This window comes from Adiantum capillus-veneris, chromosome 2 (assembly GCF_014529385.1).
Source record: "Adiantum capillus-veneris isolate H3 chromosome 2, ASM1452938v2, whole genome shotgun sequence".
NCBI classification, from domain to species: domain Eukaryota; kingdom Viridiplantae; phylum Streptophyta; class Polypodiopsida; order Polypodiales; family Pteridaceae; genus Adiantum; species Adiantum capillus-veneris.
The window spans coordinates 326,503-350,815 of NC_140932.1; the positions used below are offsets into that span (position 1 = coordinate 326,503).

The window sequence follows — 24,313 nt, forward strand, 5'->3', positions numbered from 1 at the left end:
ATGCGGTTTCTAAAAGAAAGTTTTTACTCTAGGAAATCCTGCAAGAAGTTAAAGGATAACTTCACGAAACGCTTGTGTTTTTTCCTAGTTTAGCTCTCTTCGATCCCTCGCAATGGCGCCAAATGTGGGACGCATTGGAAAAGGGAAAATGGGAAAACACCCAGCACATAATTTGACTGCCTCTATATAACCCAGTATGATTCCACAACACCCCTATCCCCTAATAAACACACACCTAGACTCACAATATAGCAACGACTATTGTCCTTGCCCGTTCCCAACCAACCGTAGCTGCATACAATCCTAGCACTAAGCATCACCCTTACCTAGATTCATGCTATTCAATATTGAATCACACACCATCACTTGCAACATCTCTGGAAAACACCAATATTTCCTTGAACTTTCAAAACCTAGAACAGGCAATAGTTTATAGCCAATTCCAATCTCTTTTGCATACACCACCAGCTCTAGCTCACATATACTTTGGCAAACAATTAATCAACAATTAAACATGAGAGTGAGGGAGAAGATTGACACCATTTGGGGATAAAGGTAGGCAAATATCACTGCAATAACTTTCAAAAAAGGGAGATATAATGATGGGTCTCAAGAAAATTATTCCCCTTCGCTTCACGGTCACCATAGCCTTTGGGTCGCCTTGCCCTCCATCTCCTGCAGGTTGCGGCTACCATGGTTGCGGCTACCATGTATTCCCTTGCTTGAACACCCGGCAATTAGCCCCTGACGCCACCTTTCCACAAGGGCCACAACAAATGCAGTGCTCACTCCCGGTATGCAAGCCTACTTACAAGCTTTTAACTATAATGCTACCAAGGGAGGCTCACTCTCCTACGATATGTCTGTATAGAGACCAGCCATTGTTGCTTTGGATACTGATCATGGAGGCGCTACATACCCAAGAAGACCCTCCGCCTCTGCTTTTTGTCCCTCCTCTTTATGCAGCAATTGGTCAAATGCACGTGGCTCTCCTCAGACCCCTCAAAGGGCCCCTCCTTCTTGCGTTATCCAGCCCCTCAGGTGGTGCAACGCTCCATGCAGCTCCTCGGCTTTGCTCACCTGCGTTCTCCTGACCTTCAAAACCTGCCCACGGTTTTGCTCCGTAGATGCTCTCGAGCCCTCAGCTCTAGGCCTTCATCTCTTGCTCTCGACCACGGAAAACTCCCCAAGCTGCACCCATTTGGGCGTCCCCCCTTGTTTTCTGGTAAGTGGCGTTCGAGAGGTCTCCCTCACTGTTTCCTCTCCTGGATCTTACAGAGCACTCGCCAGCCTCCTTTTGCAAATTCGAGCCCCCTTGAATGGCGAGCCTCCTTGCTCCCTTATGCGTTGCCAAGATGGCGCCCCCCTTGTCTCTGAAGCGGCCCTTGCAGGTCGGCCCCTTCCCCGTGCAATGATGCTCCTCTTTACTGCTCAAAGCCACCCCTCCCAAGGGAGGAGAACCCTGCAACAACTACAATGCTCAACTCCCTCTCCTCTTGGTTCACCCTGTCCTCAGCTTGGCCCCACCTTCTCCCGGCCTCACCCATCAACTGCATGGCCACCAGGTGGCGCCCCTTTCCCCATAAACTGCAGCCCGCCCACAGCTGGCACCCATGACGTTCACCCACGTGCAACCCCTCCTCTTGTGCATGCAGTCTCGACGTGCGTCCTTTTTATTTTTATTGATAGCTATAAGCTATTTTCATCTCGATTAAAAAAACCTGCCTGGCCCCTTGTCCCATACTCGCAACCAATTATAAATATTGAAAAACTCCCTGCAGTTCTCCATCATCCCCACCCGACCTTTCCAATTAAGTCCAATTAATTGAGAAGTCTCCCTCACCGTTTTCTCCCCTGGATCTTACAGAGCACTGGCCAACCTCCTTTTGCAAGCCGAGTCCCCTTGAATGACGAGCTTCCTTGCTCCCTTATGCATTGCCAAGACGGTGCCCCCCTTGTCTGTGAAGCGGCCCTTGCAGGTCGGCCCCTTCCCCGTGCAATGATGCTCCTCTTTACTGCTCAAATCCACCCCTCCCTTGGGAGGCCAACCCTGCAACAACTCCAGCGCTCAGCTCCCTCTCCTCTTCGTTCACCCTGTCCTTAGCTTGGCCCCACCTTCTCCCGGCCTCACCCATCAATTGCATGGCCACCAGGTGGCGCCACTTTCCCCATGAACAGCAGCCCGCCCACAGCCTGGCCACTCATGGCGTTCACCCACATGCAGCCCCTCCTCTTGTACATGCAGTCGACGTGCATCCTTTTTATTTTTTATTGATAGCTATAAGCTATTTTTAACTCGATTAAAAAAACCTGCCTAGCCCTTGTCCCATACTCACAACCAATTGTCGATATTGAAAAACTCCCTGCAGTTCAGCGTCATCCCCATGTCGATCACCTTCGAGAAAAAGCAATCCCACCATAACCCCACTTCTTCAAGTGGTAGATCCTCCCGACCTTTCCAATTAAGTCCAATTAAGTCGGTAGCCACAAGGGATATTGCATAGGAGAGAGAAAATGTCCATGTTGATTGTCCAACTCTGAACTTCCATGGCCCGCCACAGCATTTGATCCAAGATCATCTAGATAGTGGTCTTTAGGTATCCAAAAACTTCAGCTTGTCTAGCACGAGTAGCCTCAGCATATAAACCATGACAAGACCTAATGACAATATTCACCAAATTTCAACATTGTTAAGGATGATTGATAGACGAGACAAGTCTTAAAATCAATGCTCAGAAAACCATTAAAAATAAGAAAACGACTGTTTGTGGACACTTTTCATAACCCCATTGCATGAGAACCTAAGTGGATTTCAAAACATTGCTCTCTCTAAAAGAATCAAGTGTGAGCTGTTATTTGAAGTTGCAAAAATTCAAGTCTACAGCTAGAAAAAGCACGCAAAGACTCCAAACCACTCAACCCGACTGGAGAGTAAACTTAAAAGTTGTATGAACCAGTGGATAAACTCAAGGACACTCAGAGGTAAAAATTTCAAGAGTTGGCCAAAACTCAGATTATTTGTTTTTTCTTGACAATTTAGGCCAAATGAAGTTTTGACTTGATTCATAGACTTAAAATAACTCATAAAAGGACTCTCTTTGAAAAAAGTGCAAAAAATGGTTTAGTTTAAACCTGAAGTTAATAATCGTGATTATTAACTTTCTGCTCCAAATTGACCAGGCTTCATACCATTGACCCATTGCATGTATACAAACAACTTTTGTAAATGCACAAAAGATTGGATCACCAAACTAGCAAAACACTGGGTAAAAATCCAAGAAATACCCAAGACTTCAAAAATTAAAAATTTTGCATATTTGAGCGTACCACAAGGTCAAACATATCAAATAGACCCCACAAATCAATTTTGGTGAAATTTGGATCACAAAAGTGAGATCAGAGCCTGCAGACACGACGCAGTTGATAAACTTGAACAGATTTTGTCCAAACTTGTTGAAACTTGTCCAGGGGCTATAACAGGTTGTATACTTGGCAAACCAAGCCAAAAATTGCAAAACATTGGCAAAAGTAAATAATCACAATTATTTACATATGCTATATGGTGACATCAGTTTTGACTTTTGAACTTATAGAGTGTTGGACCAACATAATAGGAGGCCACCGAGCAATTTTGGGCTCAATCGGATCCAAATTGGTACATGTTCACGCAGTTTCCAAGTTGCAGATTAATCCTTTGATTTTTTGTCAAAGTCGAAGCTGAAAGTCAATTGCTGACTCCCATAGCTCGATATGAAGTGATATACATAGACCAACCACAATAGTTAGCAAAAATTATTCCGTCTTTGTGAAAGAATAGCTAACTTTATCAAATTGTATAGGAATCAGCAAGGTTGCAGACGAGGAATCGGCAAATCGACAGAAGCTGCAATCAAGTCAAGTGAAAATTGACAACAAGTCAATCCAAAGGTAAGTACGTACTCTATTCAGGACTTCAAAAGTCTTTATGAAACTTAGCTCTGGTCGTGTACTAGAAAATCAAGGCATATTTGGAGAAACCTCCAAAAGAGTATCCACCGAAGAAAGCATGAATCAAGGCAATTTCTTGCACACTATTCTTGAAGAAGTCTCAGATACTTTTTTAGATTCAACATTTGAAATTTCATCCTATTTGACTCACTCAGAGACCGGAACGACCGTGCGCTATAAGCATCTACTTTCACTTTATAAGACTAATCGCCATGGAGCTCAAGTTTTTCTGGATCCTAATGAAGAGTATGCTATTCGCATTGATGACCATGGTATTGAGTTTGAAGAAGAGATTAGGGCAAACAAACAAGGAAAAATGTACATGGAGAGAAACTGAACTCAGTATTTACGAGTGGAAAACCCTGATGTGATAGAAAAATGGAGATTAGAAGTAAATACCATAATCCCAGATATGTCAGCGAAAGAGGGACCACCAACTTTAGAATTCGAGGGATACGATCAAGTAGACTTGAAGCCCTTGGAACAGCTCAGTACGGATAATCCTAGGATCGGTGTCTATTGTTGGGAGGATAGAAATGTAAAAGATCTTTTGTGGATTTTGCATGCCAAACCAGGACAACTAACGACCATGAAGATCATCTATATCTTCAAGATCAAGGATAAGGGATCAACAGATCTACCACCTACCTGTTTAGGGATTGTTATAACAACAACTTTGTTATGATGACTCCTAAGGAGGTAAAACAAACCAAATACCAAGGGTATTCCATAAGGGATTGGATATTGGGCCAAGGACTAGAAACCATTCCAAGAGACGAACACTGTGAGAGATCTTTTGAGAGTAATGCTAAGAAATTAGAAACTACCTCATCATGCAGAAAACTGGGTGACACTAAGTCCAGTCTAGGGCTACATGAGCCACTACCGAGAGACTGGGAGTTGAACCGAATAGACATGTCAAACCAGCTGATTTTCAGAAATGGGTCGGAAAATATAGTGGAACAGGGGATCCATACGACCACTTAGCAAGCTTTAAGCAAGTGCTAATAGCAGAACAGATATTCTATTTCCATACTCAATTCGAGGGGTTTGGAATGACATTAGAAGGAAAAGCATTGACATGGTTCCAAAACATTCCACCAAGGTCAATCATGGACTAGAACACATTAGCTCAAGTATTTGTAGCTGTTGGTTCCAAATCGGGGATCAAACACAATACAATAGCTCAAATCTACAACTTTAAACACAAACAAGGTGAGTTTGTTAGGGATTTTGTAACTCAAATGAAGCAATACATTGCCAGATGCTCAGAGCTAGAGATACCTACAAAAGAACAACTAGTATCTTTGTTTCGAGAAGGACTGCTAAACAAAGAACTCCATGCTATACTCTATAGCAAGAATCATACAACCCTAGAGAGTGTGTATCTGATACTATTGACTTAGGAGACAATTGTGATATTTTCAATGAATAAGATGTCCCTAAGGACAACCAAAGTGAGAAAACAACATCCACCAAACCAGCACAAGTAGAAACGGCTGTTGCAGCACCGCTTTCAACCATAGAAGACATGCTCAAAAGGATGAATGATATGATGAAAAACGTGCAAAAAGCACCTATGAGGAGACCAGGACAAGGGATACCTCAACAGGGACAACCTAATAGGCCACAAAAATGGTGTGCAATCAAGGGTAAATGGACCAACCATGAGACCAACGAGTGATATTTCTGACCAATGTATGATGGGAATGCTCAGTACGTGCCTATGAGGCCATAAGGACAACCCATGTATAGATATCAGCCTAATATGGCCCAAGCTCAAAGACTAGCGATGGGTATGGAAAGACCTCAAATCTGTGTTGGGTCAACAATCTCCGTATCCAAGACATAATGAAATGCCTGTAAAGTACATGCATTTAGAAAGAGTCATAGATGAACAAGCACTTGTGCCTGCTACACCTTATGCTGAGCCTAGTCCATGTATAGTAATGGTAGAGGGAGATTGGTATAATTCACACCCAGCACCAATGGAAGAACCTGTGACTTATGCTCCACCAGAGCTCGCACCAATGTATTATGTAGCTAATCAAGGTGTCAGACCTCCTATGGTAGGACCCATGATTAAGCCAAGAACGGAAAATTGTCATAACTGTGGTGCAGATGATCATTGAAAGAATGAATGCCTAGAGCCTGACCAAAACCTCAAACCAATTGAAGATTATTGCATACAATGTTGCAAAAAAGGAGGATACTTCTCGGAAGATTGTCCTAATAATCCTTTAAACAGGGTAAAATAGTAGTAAACGTAGTCCAAGTGATACCTAGTAGCTCATCTTTTAAACAAGGGTAAAACAATAGTAAACGTAGTCCAAGTGATACCTAGTGGCTCATCTCAGAGTGAACCAATTTTTCCAATCAAGGTATCACTAGAGCCCAGGCTAAGAAAAAGAACCATAACTCCTCAGATGATTTGGAGAACACAAAAGTTGCCTCTCAAAAGACCAAAAGAAGCAAAAGCAAAAGCTATGAGATGAGAAAACAGAATCAACGAGCTGAAATTGAGGAGAAAGCAAAACAGCTATTCCAGAAAAAGGTGAAAGAACCTGGAAGCAAAATCAAAGAAACAACTGTGAAATTTGGAGGATCAATTTTGGTTGATAAAATTTTTGAGCCTATTAATGCAACCTTGGAAGCCTACCAAGTAGGACTTAAAGTAGACCAAAACATGGAAAACAAATGGAAAAATTATCCCTCTCCAGACATGGAAGCAGTTAAACTTGAGGCTTATCAAAATTTGGTAAGAATCAAGCAAGAAATGCTGGAAAAACAAAAACCTAAGCTTGAAAGTATGGCAAAACCTGAGGAGCTTGTGTTAAGAGACAATCAAGAAAAATCTGAAGTGGTGGTAAAACCCCACCTTCAAACAAAAGAGCCAGAACTTATAGTGCTGGACAACGAAGATGCCTTAGACGGAATTCTATTCGTGGAGGAAGACTGGCCAAGACACTTATGGAAAAAAGTTCGAGAGATCAATGATGGGAGCCTCACACTAAAGTCAGCTCCTACAGAGGAAGTTTGGCTATACAACGTACCTCCTGATATGGAAGTGGACGTACAATCCTGTATGGGGGTTACCGATCTGAAGCTTTAGGAATTTCAAAACCATTCACCTTGAAAACATTACCCTCTTACTTGGGAGATAACGAAGATGAATCCATAGTGTGTAAAACCACTCAAGTAAAAAGAGCGAAACAGACCCTAGCAGTAGACATCATTTATTCAATCATGTCTACACCCATCCAATGCACTCTTACTTTGGGAGAACTGTTAAAACTCAGACCGTATTTATGGAATGATCTACAAAAGACCCTAGAAAAGGTGGGGATAACGGGGCTAATCGCAAAAAATTTGGAAAAATTGAAAAACGAAATGGATAACAAAGAGATTTGATCTATTCCAATGAACTAAGTCGGAGAATACTATGAAGGGAAAGAAGGAAACACTACCCTTCTAGTGAAATATAATGACATAGAAACCATGGCAATACTGAATAGTTGAGTAGGCATGGCCATAGCCACTAAAGCAATTTGGGAATTCTGGGGACAACGAGCCATTAGACAAACTCGAATGAAATTGAAATTGGTTGATGGACACATTGAAAGACCCTTAGGACTGGTTGAAAATGTGATAGTTAATTCATGTGGGATTGTATATCAACACACTTTTGCCATAGTAGACTTTGGGAAGAAACTCAATTACAAAATCATATTGGGAAGACCTTTCATGCGACAGGTACAACTTATCCAAGATTGGGAAAACAATTATTTGTACTTGAAGCAAGTGGGATCAATAACAAGGGTTAATCTAAAAGATCATACTTATAGAGATGTCATGAAAATGCCTATACAAGAGTTCGATTCAGTCTCTTTTGCTGAAACTAAGCTTCCCTCGTGGTTGAACAAAGACACTCCTATTTGGATGTGTGGAGCTTCAAAAAACAGAAGCTTGACGAGAAGAATTTACCTTAGAAAGGGATTTCACAGACAAAGCATATGTACCTGAATCATTTCCAGAGCATTTGTTCGAGCCATTTGAGTGGACTCAAATTTTAGCGACAATGGATGTATGTGTGAATACGTCTATGCCTACTCAATTTTGCAATGAGGACGGCTATGATATAATTCCCATCCAAATGATTTCAACCCTCTGCATTGAAGATGAAAATGACAAAACCAAGGACTTGATGAAAGCTCAACAAGTCTTTTCACACCTCTACTACGATGCAACGGATGAGTTAGAAGAACACTGAGCTACCTCAAACGATTCGAGGTCGGAAAAAGAATATGTGAGAGTTAAGTTACTCATGAAAGGAGGGGAGGAAAAGTTCTTTGACTTTCCTAACCAGAAACCTAGAAGGTAAAAATGGTATAAACGCAAAAGAGACAACAGAAACGTGAAAACTAGACCTATGTCATCAGTCTCCAGTAGAACACAATTCCTGATGCAAGTCGGTGCACGTGATTGTGTCAAGGACAAAATCACTGGTAGATATCCTTCAAACGAAAATCCAAAAATGTCAAAAACATCAAGAAGAATGAGGAAGGATACTTGAGCAAAACCAAAGAAACCGGAAAAGGAGTCAACCATGACACGAGTTGAGCGGAAAAAGAAGTATCAAGAGTTGAAAAAAGCTCTAATGGAGATATATACGACTAAAATGGAAACCACAGAAGAGGATAATAAAGATGTAAAGAATATTCCATCCCATTACAAGAACTATACTCTCCAAGATCGAAAAATCATAGTCGAGCAACCTGTTAGGGAACTACGAAAATAAGGCGAGTCCTACGAAGGGCCTGAAAACGCAAAAGAGAGAAATCTGGCTGAACCAGGAGAAGAGCCTAGACCTGCTTACATTGCAAATTACCTAACAGAAGAAGAAGAAGAGCTTTTGTTAATCTTACTGAAATAATACTGAGATATCTTTGCTTGGTCTTACAAGGATCTCAAGGGTGTTGATCCAGAAATCTGCCAACATACCATACCCATGAGAGATGATGCGAAACCAAGCAGACAAAGGCCATACACATATAATGAAGCATTTGTCACAAATATCAAAGAAGAGATTGCAAAACTAAAGGAAGCGAAATTCATTTACAAAATTAAACACAAAGATTGAGTGTCTCCAACTGTGGTAGTACCCAAGAAGAATGGAAAATTACAAGTGTGTGTCAACCTCAAAAAAGTGAATGCAGCTACCATTAGAGACGACTTTCCTCTTCCAATCATTGAGCATGTTTTAGAATGATTTGCAGACAAAGAAGCTTACAACTTCTTAGATGGATTTTTGGGATACGATCAACTTTTGGTTGACCCAAAGGATCAGCATAAAACTGCTTTTGCAATGGAATGAGGTATTTTTGCCTATCGGTTTATTCCCTTTGGGTTAACTAATGCTCTAGCCACATTTCAAAGATTGATGAGCCATGCTTCTAAAGAATATTTTAAGAAATTTTTGGAAGTATATATGGATTATCTATGCGTACATTCATCAATCCGGGCTGATCATTTTGAACACATCAAAAAGGTATTCGAAAAATATAAACTTCATAGAATTTTCTTAAATCCTAAAAAGTGCACATTCATGGATAGACAAGGAAAAATTCTTAGACAAAAAGTGTCTAAAAATGGCATAGCTACTGATATGGAGAAAATTCATGTCATTGGTGATTTGCCTAGACCAGCAACAACAGTCAAGGGGGTTCATGCCTTCATGGGACATTGTGGATATTACAGACGGTTCATTTACATGTATGCTATAATTGCAAAACCCATGTATAGATTGATTACACACTTTGAATGGACCGAGGCATGTGAAGAATCCTTCCTGAAGCTTAAGCAAGCTCTCACCTCAGCTCTAGTATTGAAAGCACCAGATTAGAATAAGATAATTCACATATATATAGATGCTTCAAATTTTGCCATCGAGTGTCTACTAGCTCAACCAGGAGACGAAAAAATTGACTTTCCTATTTCTTATGCCCGACAGTTGAACATACAGAAGATAATTACACTACCACTAAAAGGGAAGGATTAGAAATGATATATGCCGTTAAATAGTATAGAAATTACCTATAGCTAATAAATTTGTGTTCTTTGTGGACCACCAAGCTTTATTCTACTTGGTCAATAAACCATGCAGCACAAGAAGAATAGTGAGATGGTTCATCATTCTTCTGGAATTGGATTTCACTGTGGTTGTAAAAAAGCGCACCACTTATCAAAGAACGGATCATTTGTCAAGGAGGAGAATCACCTAAAGGGGTAGACGATGATCTACTAGATGCATATTTGTTCTCCGTGGAAATGATACCTCAGTGGTCTAAAAACATGGTATCATTGATGACAATAGCTAAAGTGGATTCACAAATACCACTTCCTATTACAATCGGATTAATTGATCAATCGGCTATGTATCAATTACTAGATGGTAGGCTATACAAAAGAAACCAAGATGGAATATTTCTCTTATGCATTAATCCTGAAGAGAAAAATGAATACCTAAGTCAAGCACATGTTACCATAGTAGGACTTCACTTTGCGGAAGACCAAACTATGCAAAGAATCCTGAGACTTGGAGTATTTTTGCCAAATATGAGGAGTGATGTTTGTTCATTTGTAAAGGGTTGTCCTCAATGTCAAAAAAAAACACCCATACCTCATGTAACATTGTTCCAAAGTTCGCATGTTCCTACGTGGAGTAAGTATCTAGCTACTTACTTATCAACCCGAACATTTCCTAAGGATATGAGCAAACGTCGTCAAAGAGAAATTGAAACTGAAGGAAGAGATTATGCTCTTATTGGAAACCAATTTTATCGGAGAGGTAAGGATCAACATTTGTGTTTTTGTGCAAATGAAGACGAGTATATTTTGATTATAGAACAAGCACATTCTGGATTAGCTGGAGGTCACTTCTCTAGTGAGACCACTGCAAGAGAAATCTTAATGGCAGGCATATGGTGGCCAACACTTTTTGCAGACGCTTGTCAACGAGAAAAAATGCCAATGCATGTAGATAGCATGCCCTTAAGACCAATGATGGGGGCTAAAGCTTTCGCAAAATGGGGTATAGACTTTGTTGGGCCAATACAACCACCTGCTTATAGAATCCAATCTCAATATATTATTGTAGCTACGGATTACTTGACTAAGTGGGCCGAGGCTAAAGCAACTCAAATGAATGATTCCAGAACCGTTGCCGCATTCTTATATGAGTATGTATTCACGAGATGTGGAGTGCCAATAGAAATTGTCAGCGATCGGGGAACTCATTTCCTCAATGAGGTAATTGAGTATTTGTTAAATGAGTTTATGGTCATCCATAATAAATCAGCTCCCTATCACCCACAAGCAAACGGACAAGCTGAGCATATGAACAAAATTCTTAGCTTGATATTGACGAAAGTGGTTAGCTCAGGAAGGACAGACTGGGAAATGAATCTCCATGCTGCTTTATGGGCTTATCAAGTTTCGTTCAAAACAGCTTTAAATGCTACATCCTTTAACCTTGTTTATGGTCTTGATGCCATACTACCAATAGAATTTCTATTGCCGACACTAAGGGTAGCAAAGAATCTTGAGTGGAGTGGAAACGAATTGTCAGAAAGACTTGAAGATTTGGAAAGTCTAGATGAGCAAAGACTAACTGGTGTAGCTCACATCTATGCACAAAAGCGGAAACAAAAATAGGTTTTTGATTCCCATCTTATTACGAAAATCTTCAAGAAAGGTAACTTAGTTTTAGTCTATTCCCTTAAGCAACACATTCCCAAGTTTAAAAAAATGGAAAACGGACCGTTTATCATTAAAGATGTATCTCCAAGTGGAGCAGTTAAGTTGTCCACCCTGGATGGTGAACCAATGGCTAATTGGATTAGCGAATGCCGTTTAAAGAATGCATGCAGCCAGGCAAAGGAGGATTAAACAACAACAGGTTATTGATGAAGCCCAAGAGGAAGCTTGGCTTCGGATACTCAAACGAAAAGCTGCTCTCAAGAATCAACAGATACTGATTCCCATCAATACTCTGGAAATAGATGATCGACAATGAGAATTGTTGAAAGATGCCATATCAACAGACAATGAATGGTTAGACGCAATGGACCTTTGCATCAAAGTACAACTCAACAATCATAGCACAAATGCTTTGGTCAAGACAGGAGCTAGACTAAATGCAGTCAATTATTCTATGTACAAGAAAGCAACAAGTCAAGCATTGACAGCGGGAATAGCGACTATCAAAGGATGCAACAAGAACCCAACACCAACATTGGCAATAGTCAACTAGAACGTAATAGTACATGGATGTTCATGTACTCATCAGTGTGTATGCTTACCAGATGAAAACATGAATGAGACGATGATTCTTGGAATTCCCTGGATGCAGACATACAAGGCAGTATCAGATTGGGATATGAATCAGCTCAACAAGCTATCACCGAAAGGCGGAAAACTCATTGTTCCAATTGCACCAAGCAAGGAAGAATGGAAAGGCAATCAGTAGCAGAGAAAAAAACGAAGTAATCAATCTTCTTCATCCTCTCAACAAGTAAATGCTACAAGTTGCATGCAAGGAGTCAAGCAAATTTGGGTACCGAAAGCACAACTTAAGGACAAACCGCGTAAAATATGGGTGCCCAAAACATCATCGACAATACCAAAGACGGTTCAAAAGGTCAAAACACAGACAAGAGCTTCTCTGAGAAAGGAACCTAGCACAAAATGGGTTCGGAAGAAAAAGGAACACGTATCTTCCCCGCAAACCGTAAAATCAATCAAGCAATGGAGAGTTAAGTCTCAGAAGACTCCACCACACCATTCTGCACCAAGCAAACCAAACTACCAATGGTGAGAAAAATCTTGACAACAACCATTGTTAATACCAAAACCTCAGGCAATCAGCGTGCTGAAGCATCCTGATGGCACAATCAAGCAAAGAGCACCCAAGCTACAAGATTTTCTCTTTGGAAGACGGCAACAATAAACCTCGACATCAAAAACCCCACCCTTGAGTTAATTACTTAAGACCCCATCTCTTGCACATCATAATGGTTTGTGTTGCATTGATCTTCAAAGCATGGTAGATCCAACCATGGCTATGCATAAGACACGATTGTTCAACCCATGCACACAGTCGTCCCAAGGTACGCCATCTAGGAGGGGTGGAAGGGCACTAAGCAATTAAATGCAATGTTTGAAGAGGGAGGAAAATGTTTGATGTTAACATGTGATTTTTTACAAAATTACCTAATAATTCCCTTATAATTCATCAGCAAGGGAAAATTCACTCATAATATCTTCCCGATGAGTGTAAGTAGTGTATATACTATAAAAAAATCATTAAAAATAGTCCTTTTTTGTTATTTTTCATCCTTTTTCTCAATGTTGAGACTTAAAAATGGAGAAATCCAACAAAAATAATAAATTTGTGTTTTTGAATGTATTTTCTTAATTATTGGATTTTCACTTTGCTTTTTTAGCGCGTTTTGTTATTTTCTTTGATTTTTTTTAATAAACAGGTCAAAAATTAATAATAAATAGAAAAGAAACTCAGATGCAAAAATGAAATACACGGTGGTGATAAAAAAGACAAGACGGATAAGCACAAAAATTTTCAATGAAATCGGAAGATGGAAGCGAAAAGCCTAAATTAGGCGGCCAGACCTAATTTTACAAAATTCTTGCAGAAATGAGCTACAGGAATCAGATCGGGAAAATTTTTGAGTCTAACATAGATCTCATGGCCTAGGAATACTAACGGAGGAATCTGAGGAAAAATGGTTCGGGAAGTCCATGTATAAATATCCCAGGTAGGCTAAAACCAACTCATTTCCACTTGTGGCGTTTGTAGAGAGAGCTTTTCGACCTCTTTTGCGCGTACTTTTTGGAGTCTACAGTTGTCCGTTTTCAGTGTCGTCTCACATGAGACATGAGGGATAAGTTGTTTACTCATCAATGATCCATTTTGTACGGCCGGTAGCTAGTCTAAACCCTTAGAAAAAACCCTAGAAACCGAGCAATGCACGAAGATCTACGACCAAAAACTGACCATAGCGGCCTGTCAGCTCAACCAAATCGGATGGGATTTGAACTGTAGCATGCCCTAACATAATAGAAACTTTTTATATCATCAATTGACCATTTGGCAGGGGTCGAGGCGGTCCCCAGTAGAAAAGCTAGGTTTTTGGAAGATGCCAAAATTCGGATATGACTCCACATACAACCTGGATATGAGGTCTATATACATTGTATATGATTGGTTTTGTGAAATCAATCAAGCAAAGCCCTCGAAAAGTAGAAAACGGCTCGAAGGCTACAAAGCGTCAAATTTGACATACGAACTGACTCCAAATGAGCCAAAATTGGATGAGTTGCTTCACGACTATGTTGTGGACAAATCCAAAGCCTCAAAATTGACTGACCAACTCAACTGGCAGTGTAGTCATAGAAATCAATGATTTCAGAGTCGACAAAGCACAAAGTGATGTCAGCAAGACCAAACTTTACTAAATTCGATTTAGGACTTGTTTTAGGTGTATAGAATGTGATTATGTCAAAAATTTTAAGTTTTGCAAGAAAAATATGATTGCTGTAAATAATCTCAATTATTTATATTTTCACTATTTTTGCTTGGAAATTGTATCATCGCCTCACTTATCATTTGTACACATCTATTACATGCCAAAAATCAAGTATGAGCCAAGATGAGCATCTATAACTTGGAAAATTACCAAAAAAATGCAAAGAATCTTTGCAAGCCGATTTCTGAGATATGGACCACATTTCTTGATCCAAATCACCTCATATCTCATACATAAGGTCTATACAATGCCTAGAACCAAGTTGTACCAAAAAAAGTTCATTTTGGTAGAAAAGTTAATAATCGCGATTATTTACTTTGATACCAAAATGGAGGAATTTTTCTATTTTTCCATCATGGGACCAAAGTACATGATAATCTAAGCCCACTAGCCAAGTTTGAACCAATTTGGAGCTCAAAATCTCAAATTTCTTTTATATCTACTGTTTCAGAGACCTAAAGCCAAAATATGATACCATTTTTACCCTATACATCCAAATGAGCCCATATTTCACTCAGAGTATGCATTTGGTATATACTTCAAGCCTATTATATACTCGGCTGTAAAAAATAGCGATTTTTTACTCTGGTTGCAAATTTTTGTTTAGACTTTACAATTTTGTTCCTTACATGTTTTTATGCATCTATGCTTGTTCAAAAATTGATTTGAAGCAAAATGGACTCAATTTGTCAGCATTTTAGACGAAGGAAATTTCAGAGAAAAATCTGTCAAATCTGCTAACTTTTACACTCTATGCATTGAATAGGAGCCATGCAAGCAGCAACGAGGGCCAAGAAGAAGCTCAACCAAAAAGAAAAGTTGCAAGAACTACCAGCATACCAACTGGACCCCGATTCAGTCAAAACTGCCAAGGCAACTTATCTTTCAAAAGAACAGCTTGAACAGCATCACGGCATTGTATTCACTAGAAGATTCAAGAGTGAGGAGGGACATCACGTAGAGTTTCAACTCCTACCAAAAGAAGTGTATGATGTCGCTACAAAGCCCGAGACCAAAGAAGCCAACGGACGACTATGACTCAGAGATTTCTATGAACAAGAGCCGTGTGGAGTGGACTTCCAAAATGCTTACGAGCTTTTGTCCACAATCAAAGAAGATGGAACTCCTCAGATTTATGACCATCAAGGAAATAAAGTTGAAGTGGTGATCACCAAGGAGATAGTGGCAGAAGCACTCAGACTCTCAACAAAGGGCATGACAATGAGGACGAGGAATAGGAAGACGACTCGAACTTTCAACAAAGAAACTGCCGTAGCCACCTTTGCAGACCTCATTCACAAACAGGCGGAAGAGCCCGCAAGGTTGTACCACTAGCACTTCCATTTCCTTGCTAAGAGGCCACTAAGGTATACAACGCCAAATCATGTGGTTGCCACCACCTTTACGCAAGTCCTAAACTCAACAACCAGGCAACCAGTTGACCATGCACAATATGTCTTGACCACTTTGAAAGGAACAAAGAAAGAAGGAAAGATCACATACCTAGGTGCACAAGAGGTTTTGACAAGGATTGCATACCATGCCATTGGCATGGCCGACAACTTACCACTTGCCCCAGATTAGAACACTTAGATAGTGTCAGCTCAACCATATCCTCAAGCTACAAGATCTGCCAAAAGATCATACAAGTCAGCTGAAGAGTCTGTTGAAAGCTCACCAGAACGGCACAGCAGTGAAAGCTTTGATAACGAGGAAAGGAGAGCGCGGATAGAAGAGATGAAGAGAAAATCCATGGCAGCACACCAGGAGCATCCCATACAAAAGCAAGCCCGGTTTGAAAGAGAGAAACACTCTTACCAATGCTGCCGCCAAGCACAAGGAAAGGACCCGGAAAAGTGGGTGCCTATTGAACTTAAAGGACCAATAACCAAGCATCACACCAAAAAGCAGGCTGAAGAACCCACGGAGGTACTGGAACAGATGTATCAAGAATCATAATCTCTAAAGCTGAAAGAACCACAAGAAGTGGCAAAGAAAGCGACAGAGGTAGCCGAACAGTAAAAGAAAGAAGAGGAAGCCACTGCACAAGGAGAAGCACAACATCCTCAAGGTTCTGTGTCTCCCCGCATCTCTTCTTCTGTCTCTGAACACCGTGATCACCCAATGCCGATCCCACCACCATCATCAACACTTACAACTACAACCACTAAGAAAACAAAAGAGACAGAGCCTGAATAGCAAAAGGCAGCTGAATCTACAAAAGAGCCTGAACAGCAAGAAGCAGCTGAATCAGCAGAAAAGGCACCTGAGTCTACACAAGAACAAGAGCCAGAGACAGAAAAGGCAGCTAGTCCTGCACCAGAAGAGGAGACCATAAAGTTTGAGCAACCAAAAGAGCAGGAGGCTGAGGAAACACCCTCTACCTCAACGGAAAAAGATCAGCATCCATAGGGGCCACAACAACAACCAGCCATCATGACGTAGCCAAATGAAACACAAGATACTGCAAAAACATCAAGACAGCTAGCACAAAATGAATATTGGCAATCAAATCACAAAGTCATCCTGCAGGTTAATGAGTATGCTAAGCAAATGTAGGATATGACTAAAAGACTTCACTCAGCAGCACTTGGCCATAGCACAAGGGACAAAGAGTTAGAGATGGTGATTGACGCACTCCAAGGGGAGTTAGACGACAGACTCAACGTCATCACCGATCTGCAAAGGAAAGTACAAGAGTTGAAAGCAAAAGTTGAACAACTTCAACTCGCGAGGGATAAGCAACAGAAAGAAATGGAGGAACTTGGTGAGTTGCTTACAAAATTTTCAGATGCATGTAAAGAAAAAGATGATCAGCTGACGGAAGCTATAAATGAACTTCTAACTACAACCCTATCAGCTCAAAATATCCAGGTACAATTAGATGTGGCAAATGCTTCCCTACAGTACTCAGAACAAAGAATTAATGATCAGGCGATATTCTTGCAGAAGATACGAGAGAATCCAGCCGTTGCCTCGATCAAAGGAACATACGAGGTCTATAAGGCATTAGAGAAGAAAAATGAAGACCTCAAGCTGGAGCTAAAGTTGGAGCAATTTCAGCGCAGAGACCTGGTCTTAATGCGGGTTCAAAGAGAAGATGAGTTGCTGAAGGAAATAGCTGAACTCAAAAAAGTCAACGAGCTACTGACAGAAGGACAGATAGAAACACTAAAAGAGGCAAGCACTTCCGAGCAACCTCAAATAGAAATCCCCTCGGTTTCATTTTTTGAGATGGAGACACAGTCAGTAGTAGAGCTAAGTGGAGAGAGGAGTTTCAAGTACCCATTAGCGAAGCAGACACGGTGCCAATGGTCCAGCTCTCAAAGGCTGAAGAAGATGCACTGAAGGAAAAAGTTACACAAGAGGTAGATGCACAGTGGAAGGTAGCAATGGATTGGGAGCTGAGAGTACTTCATTTTGTCAATGTCACACAACTCACTCCCAATCAAATTAATGCGCAATGGCACCAACAATCCCTGCCCTACCCTTTGATTAAAGTTGTATTTCTACAAGTGAAAGAAAGGCTTTACATAGACATGCAAGTCAAGGGCGCACATAAAGACCACCCGAAGTGGAGGCTGAGCTGTTTAAACAAGAATCCAAGGTACTTGATTCTGTTCACAAGAGCACCTACGGCCTTGCAAAAGGATCCTACCTTCTGTCCTGTACCAAGAGTAAGGACCCGGATAGCACATGAAACACTACTAAATAAGCGACCAACTTGGTTGAATTACCCCAGATTGCCTGCTCCAGAAAAGGGACTAGCGACTGAAGAATACATGGTAAAAATCCTAAAGGGCATCATTTCACTCTTTAAAAGTCTACCAAATTTGTCATGTGCAATGTTATGCAAAATCTGCCGAATGCTTCTCACATGCATCAAAGTGTTCAATGAGCCAGAGCAAGTAGGCACCCCTTGGATGTCATTCCTCGAGCGTAACAAAGGGTTGTTCTATGATCGCAGTGGCCAACCATCCGAAGAATTCCTTTATGGATTCTATGCAAGATAAAGAAAGGAAGATTAGATACCAAAAGGCTCTAATAGCACTTAAAGACCGCCTCACCAGCCGTCAACCCACAGACTACTTCAACCCACAAAGCTGTGTCAAGTGACAACACAGGCGAGGAGGGGGGAATGTTAGCAGGAGGCTAGCCTGGATACCATTTTTCAGGAATATTATAACTCCTATTTTTTGGATAAACCTTGTAATTGATGAGCTGGGTCTACAAGCTTCCAGATTGTATCAACTTGTCATTACCCATCTTTGGTAGAACTCCCAGATTACTAGTTTTGACCACCAAAAACCTTGGATAAGGTATAAAAGCCAATTTTTGTAAGTTATTATGAAGTTTTGGATAATGAAATACACAGCATAAGCTAACGACGCTTACTTCTCTCCTTCTTGCGCTTCCTACTCCCTCCCCGATTGTCACATTGCAGTCACGTTTGTTGCATTGCAACCGTAGGTAAGAGCTCTATGAATTGATGTAAACACATCATAGTATTTTTTAGCTTTTGGCGTCGCCGACCCGCAGCATCTGATCATCAATAGGAATTATTACACTTCAAAATCAAAATCTAAGCATAGGTGGGGTATTGGGGCATCATTGCTAAGCATTTATGTGCATTCTGGGTTGAAAATGACTAGGTTAAAAATCCATTGTTGTTAATAATCGCAATTTTGACACTTGACCTAACGTGGGGTTTGAGACGATAAGCATCTGTGCTTAGGTCTTATTAACTTGTCCTAGAAGTTTTGCTATGTCTGTATGTCATTTGATGTTGTAACGGATGTGATTTGTTTGCCGATGAGCAATTGGCTTTTGGTGATTTCAGTCACTTGAGTGTAGCTTGAGTTGGATGCGAGTTGTTAGTTGTTTTTTGAGAGATTGACAACTTCTTGTGGCCTCTTTGCACTAGTCAAGTCAGCCTTATCCCATGGATTAACAATTTAATCGTGGTTCTCGTTAAAACTGCAATAAGATAGGATAGTGAGGTTAGACATGCGTCCCACAATGCGTATGGCTCGGGGTTGTGTGTGGGTGTGTAAGTGTGTGTGTGTCGAAAAGAGGGTGCATGGGAACGAGAGAGAGAGAGAGGAGATGTGTTACTTTATTTATATTTTTTATTGAAATGCTGCTTTGGCTGTCTACAGAGAACGAACGTGAGCGAGCAAGGGATAATGGCGTGAGTGAGCGGGGGGGGGGGGGGGGGGGGGGGGGTGGCAGGGGGACTGAGGGGATTGGGTGATTGTGTGGGTGTGTGTGTGCATCTGTGTGTGTGTATAGAGAGAGAGTGTGTGTGTTACTACGCCTTGCTATTGTATTATGACGGCCCCGAACTATTGGCCGACAGAGACATGGAGAGGGAGAGCAAGCATGAGTGGGAGATGAGGGGGGGGGAAGCGGAAGTGGGGTGAGAGGATGTGTGTGTGTGTGTGTTGGTGTGTGTGTGTGTGTATCAAGAGAGAGACAATAACTGGGTTGCACCTGCGGGCTGGCCTGACAAGGGAGCAAGAGAGAGAGATAGTCAACGAGGGTGGGGAAGAGGGAGAGGTGTAGCAGGACGGGGGACGTGAGGATGAGGGTTGAAGGGGCGTGTGTGTGGGCCGTGGGAGATGGGGTGTGAGATAATAATGGGAGAAAGAGAGAGAGAGAGAGAGAGAGAGAGAGAGAGAGAGAGAGAGAGAGAGAGAGAGAGAGAGAGAGAGAGAGAGAGAGAGAGAGCTACTATCCTCCGGCCTCATGGCTAACGAGGAAGGAAGAGCATTCGGCAAAATTTGGACTCACAAAGGGGCCTTTTAAGGAGTTTGACTTTACCTCTCTCTACCAAAACGGGCGCATGGATAATTTTTTGCAAACAAACTCCAAAGTTGGCGGAGGTTTGACAGTTAGAATGTCCTCTTCAAGCTCTACCTACTGATATATAGCACGCCACGAGATTCCTCATATTTTAGAAGATTCTTTTTTTGATTCACTTAGATTCGGACAGAGTTGTCACATCATAGGTGAATCGAAAAAAGAATCTTCTGAAATATGAGGAATCTCATGGCGTGCTATATATCAATAGACAGAGCTTGAAGAGGACATTCTAACTGTCAAACCTCCACCAACTTTGGAGTTTGTTTGCAAAAATTTACCCATGCGACCGTTTTGGTAGAGAGAGGTAAAGTCAAACTCCTTAAAGGGCCCCTTTGTGAGTCCAAATTTTGCCTAATGAGAGAGTGATGGAGAGTCAACCAGAGGGAGAGGTGATTGGGTGAGGGTGTGGGTGAAAGAGGGAGAGAGAGGGATAGTATGGAGAGTGTGAGAGGTAGGGTGAGGGATATAGTAGGCTAGGGAGAGAGAGGAAGTGGTTAAGGGGGGGAGTGGATGAGGGAGAGAGAGAAGCGGCCCACCTTGGTTGACAAACAAGAGGGGAAGAGAGGGGGCTTGGTGAGGACGAGAGGGGTGAGAGAGAGAGGAAAATGTGAGAGTTTGTGTGGGTGTGAGAATAATGCAAGAGAGAGAGAGGCTCTTGTCCATGCATGGCGGCCCCTGAGAGGGAGATGATTATTTTATGCGCCCTCATGGGTTTGGTGACACAGGAGAGAGAGAGAGAGAGAGAGAGAGAGAGAGAGAGAGAGAGAGAGAGAGAGAGAGAGAGAGAGAGAGAGACGATGTTGGTGGAGCCAAGCAGGAGAAAGAGATACCATCCTCTGGTGATAATGGAGGATTGTGGCCAAACTGAGGGGCAGCCCACCGCCTGCAAGCATGGAAGGGGTGGTGGTGCATGCTATTTTTTTTAGTCATTTTCTCGTATTGTGCTCCTCCCCGATTGGGGTTGGTTCCTGCGAGACCACGGTTTCAAAAATTGGCCATCATTAGCTCTCCCTTCTGGCTAGAGGCATTCATGCTTCTATCTCTACTTCTGATTCTCTAGCAGCGGAGTTGGAGGGTTCTCCCTCTTCTGGAATATCTACCATGAACTCTAGATCAAATCTTAAGAAGTACCTCTTGAACCTTCATCCATTAACTCTAGTCTTGTGAATTCTACCATCTGATTCCATTAATTTGTAGCTACCGTTGGCGTAGTGCCTTCTGACTATGAATGGTCCCTCCAATCTGGGTTGAAATTTCTTATCTTTCTTAGTGTCAAATCTATTGTCGTATCTCAACATTAGCATGCCTTTTTCCAGACGCTTTTCCTTAAGACCTTGATTGAATGTAAGTCAGTGTCACTCTGCTTGTGCTGTATAGTGATTGATCCTGTCTTTCCTATCTAGCTGCAACCTTTCTAAATCGAGGATGTGGTTGCGGAGATGGGCAATTGGGTGCTGTAATTGGCTAGCCATGATTCACAAGCTAGCTATTTGTACCTCAATGGGTAGAATGGCCTCCTTTCCATATACCAGATGGAAAGGGGTGAAACCTAGTCATGTTTGGAATGTCGTGAAGTAGGCTTAAAGAGCGGCCATGAGATGCTTATCCCAATCACTTGTGTGATTATTCACCTTCTTTGTGATGATCTTACAGATCATGTCATTTACCTTTTTCACTAGGCCATTGCATTGTGGATAGTATAGGGTCGAGTGTTGACGTGTAATTCCTAACATTTTCATCAGTTCTCCCACCAGCTGATCGCCTCTGAAACCTGGCCCTCTGTTAGATATTATCTCCAGAGGTGTGCCAAAATAGCACAAATGTGCTCGAATATGAGCGTCACCAGTTCTTGGGCTGTAATGCACGTGGTGGCTGTTGCTTCCGCCTATCGAGTCATGTAGTCTACACCAACCAGAATGTATAGTTTACCTGATTGGTCCCTTGGTAGAGGACCAATTGCATCTATTCCCCACTTTTCAAACGGACCATATGAGATGTAGGAGTTTGTGGCTCATAGGTTAGTGTACGATCACTGGACACTTATGCCTTGCATGTTTTACACCAATGATGCACATCCATGTTCAAACTAGGCCAAGAGAATCTTGCCTATAGAATCTTCTTACTAGTAATATCTAGAGAAAAATGGCCGCCGCAGACACCTTCATGGAACTTGAGATTACCTCCGTGATTTCACTGGAGATTGGCACTCGCCTCAGAATTTGGTCTTTGCCCTTGCAATATAGGTTGTTGTTTACAAGGCGGTATCTTGTAACCTTCCTAACAAGCCATCGTTTCTGGACCTTGGTGTACCCTTCACAACATTCTCATGTATCTAAGAAGTTGATGATATCAGGCATAGCATCACTACCTTGAAAGAGGGGTAGGTTCAGTTTGATTGCTCCTATGGGAACATCTTGTATTCTTTCCTTGGCTAGAGAACGTGCCTCTTGGTTTTCTACCGTAGGGACATGAAATAACTGCACTGCTTCAAACTCCCTAAAAGATCCTTAACTTGGCGTAATTGGCCAAGTAAAACCTTATTTTTATAGATCCAAGTGCCATGTATGTGCTTTATCAAAAGAATGGCATCACCAAACACATTTAGGCATTGAATCCCTTGCAGAATACATTGTTCTAATCCAAGAATTAAAGCCGCGTACTTTGCTTCGTTGTTGGAGTGGGAGTGTAGCAGCTACCCAATAGAGAATACCTTTTTCTCTTTATCATTGAAAATGAGGATGCCAGCTGCAGACTAGTCCATTGTTCTTTTGTATGCTCCATCAAAGAAAAGAGAATGATCTCTTTCTAGCTTAGGAATTTCTACCATTGGGGTCACTTGTTTACCTTCTGTGTTGACCTTTTTCTTCTTCTCATAGTGACGATGAGTAAGAATACCAGCTAGACTAGCCCTAGCAGATTTTTCTACCTGCATGGTGTAATCAAACTCTTGTAATCTAACAAACCACTTTGAGATCCTAGATGAGACATCCATGTGTTGCATCACATACAGAAAGACCTCTTCCATTGTTAGAATTAAAAAGGGTATGGGCAATAGATATGAGCGGAAATTTGTAGTGGAAAACATTAATGCAAGCTCCATGTGCTCTATCACGGTGAATCCTTTTTTTGATGGGGTCATGAAACGACTAGAGAAGTAGATAGGATGCATGAAAGAGGATTGGGGGTCTTTTTGCATTAGTACGGCTCCAAGTGTATCACTTCCTACACTGGGGTTCACATAAAATGGTTCGTCCCATTGTAGACGGGTGGATAGTTCACTATGTGGGAACGTCTTCTTAGGGGATGGGCAGCGAATTACTTAGTAGTTACTGTGGTAATTACTACAGTAAAATCGAAGTGTATAAATAGGGTCCATTACATTGTAATCGGGTTGGCAATTATTATCATTTGGGTTAGCGCCTTGGCTATACTTGTACTTGAGAATCATTGGCAGTATTGTCGGCTGTACTTTCACTCTGTAAATCATATTCGTTGTAATCTTGATCTGTAATCTCAATCATGGCATATATTTCAGTTATACTTACTTCTCGTACAGTCTTCTGAATCTGAATCTGAATCTGAATCTGAATCTGAACCTTATTTCCAGTACATAAGTCTGATTCTTATTTCAGTATCCACATTCCAGTCTAGTCTTTGATTCCTATCCAGTCTGCTGTCTGAAATCTTCCTACAATAGTAGCTGAAATCTTCCAACACTGGAATTAGCTGTCTCAAGAGATCAACTCCAATACATAAGTCTGATTCTTATTTCAGTATCCACATTCCAGTCTAGTCTCTGATTCCTATCCAGTCTGCTGTCTGAAATCTTCCTACAATAGTAGCTGAAATCTTCCAAC

The 24,313-nt window shown here is 41.4% G+C and overlaps 1 pseudogene; it reads left to right on the forward strand.

Moving 5' to 3' along the window:
* The first annotated feature begins 818 nt into the window (after positions 1 to 818).
* LOC147462269 (uncharacterized) lies at positions 819 to 1,985 on the forward strand (annotated as a pseudogene).
* Positions 1,986 to 24,313: the final 22,328 nt, after the last annotated feature.